The 2,011-nt window shown below is 49.4% G+C and overlaps 1 protein-coding gene across 1 annotated transcript in view; it reads left to right on the forward strand.

The window, feature by feature from the left end:
• The first annotated feature begins 1,764 nt into the window (after positions 1-1,764).
• Positions 1,765-2,011, forward strand: part of PPM1H (protein phosphatase, Mg2+/Mn2+ dependent 1H) — a 231,190-nt gene continuing 230,943 nt past the window's right edge. Inside the window, exon 1 of the mRNA XM_046673877.1 lies at positions 1,765-1,997. The gene's annotated coding sequence lies outside the window, so the exon portion shown is untranslated. The remainder of the gene's footprint in view (positions 1,998-2,011) is intronic.

The following is a 2,011-nucleotide window of genomic DNA, read 5'->3' on the forward strand; positions in this document are numbered from 1 at the left end:
TGATGGTTCTGTACTATTAGACTTTATTTACTTATTGACCATGATCAGGTACTATGTTCAAATTGAAAATAAATCAGACAGGAAATTTTTTAAAATCCTATTTCTAGTAAATATTAAAGCCTTGCCATAAAGTTAAATAAAGGGAAGAATGGGGTAAATTCATCTCAGTAGAGGTTACTTACTGAAGTATCCACAGGACATTGTTAAAAGGTAATTAATGGTTCTAGAACGGCAGCTTGCGAAAGGGACTCTAGGTTTATATAAGTCTCAGTGGATGCCCCAGCATGTGGTCAGTTCAACGTTTAGCCGCTACGTAGACACATATTTCTCAGTGGAAGGTTACTGTTTCACACAGCAAAGAGGGAGACGGCTGTTTTTGCTCATTTAGACTTTGCATCATTTAGAACCCCGCCCCAAATTTTAAACTTATAGAAGTGAGGCCAAGATAAAATTATATTTCTGGTCTGTGAAAAGTAATAAAAGAACTCGACACAAATGGTATTACACTGAAAGGTTAAATGTTGATTTTTACATGATTATTTGGTATATGGTAAACTGGAGTACCTGTTCATGAAAAAGCTAAACAGGAAAATGTCTGAATATTATACATACTGGGGAAAAACGGATCAACGAGGTTTATCTAGGACTCCCCTGAGAGCAAGGATTCCAGTTCCTCTTCAGAGAATCATCGGTCCCTCCAACCCCTGGGCGGCGCCCCCTTCCCCCTCACTGAGAGGAGTGAGGGCCTGTGGTCCCTCTTAAACTCTGGGCAAGCCGTTCAGTGCATAACTCGGCAAGTAACAGAATCCTGGCAGATTGAATGGTAGGTAAACATAGGAACAGGATACAGAATAAGTAAACATGCACAGGATACAGCTCTCTTGCAAAAAAAAAAAATTTTAAGCCAGTATTGAACAAATGTTACCCCTGATGAAGCACATTTATCGTTTTTTTCACGTTTTTGTTTTATTCATTTTTACTTTAGCATTTAATTGAGTTGCTGTGTTCCAGGTAAAGTCCTTTAGTTTTAAAGGTGCCCTTAGATAATTTTGTAACAATGTTTCGAATTAAGAAAAGGCTGCATTAAGTGTCTCAATAGTAAACAGAGTCAGCTTTGAAAAGATACTTTTTTGTTTCTCCGTTGGGGGAAAATGCTTGCATAAACTTATTTAGCAGTTAAGTACTAGGTAAAGAGTGCTTAGTACCTACTTCTGAATTCTTAGATCTCTTTAGTTTTCCTTGCCATTCAGTTTATTTTGGGTTCGAAAGAGGGTTTGCTCTGCAGAAAAGGATGCATGGGGTGGTAATGAAAGGAAAAGAAAAGTAATTCTAGAAAAGCCTAGGGTAGAACTTTTAATGATTCTCGTGCAACCATTGTGAGTTGTTGCTTTTTGTGTTGTTAAAACTCGGGAAAGTCTCTTTCCCAAGGTGTTCCTCACCTCCACCGCAGGACTCCGAGCCTGGGCTGCACCTGTCTCCCTCTCCCCTCCAGCTCGCGGAGTTTCCCTTCCCCAGGGTGCAGGCAGCATTCCTCCGCGAGTGGATTCCCCAGCTGGCTTTCCCCGGCTGCGCGTGACGTCCCCTAACACCTGTGCGGCCTCCGGCGCACAGCGCCCCCATCCCCGCCGCCAGGTACCGCCCCGGCCGGCTCCCCCTCCCCGGGGAGGTCCGGGTCCCGGGGCGAGCCTCGCGCGGGCCGGCAGGGGAGGGGCCGAGCCTCGGCCACGGCGCGCTCGAGCCCTCGCAGCCCGATCATCACATGACTCGACGGCGGCGGTAGCCGTGGCAGCAGCGGCCGCGCCGGCTCCGGGCTCGCCGGGTGGGCTCAGTTCCGCTCCCGCAGGAGCCGAGCGCGGGGACCCGGACCAGGACCTGCTGCAGCGGCGGCCGCCAGCCGCTCCGGAGCGCGCGGCTCTCCCAGGCCGGCCGGCCCACTCCATGCCGCTGGGCGGCGGCGGGGTCCCGGGGCCAGGCGGCGGCGGCCCGGCGCGCGGGAGGCCGGGGCTCGGCC

The sequence above is a fragment of the Equus quagga genome, chromosome 1 (assembly GCF_021613505.1).
Source record: "Equus quagga isolate Etosha38 chromosome 1, UCLA_HA_Equagga_1.0, whole genome shotgun sequence".
Taxonomy (NCBI): Eukaryota; Metazoa; Chordata; class Mammalia; order Perissodactyla; family Equidae; genus Equus; species Equus quagga.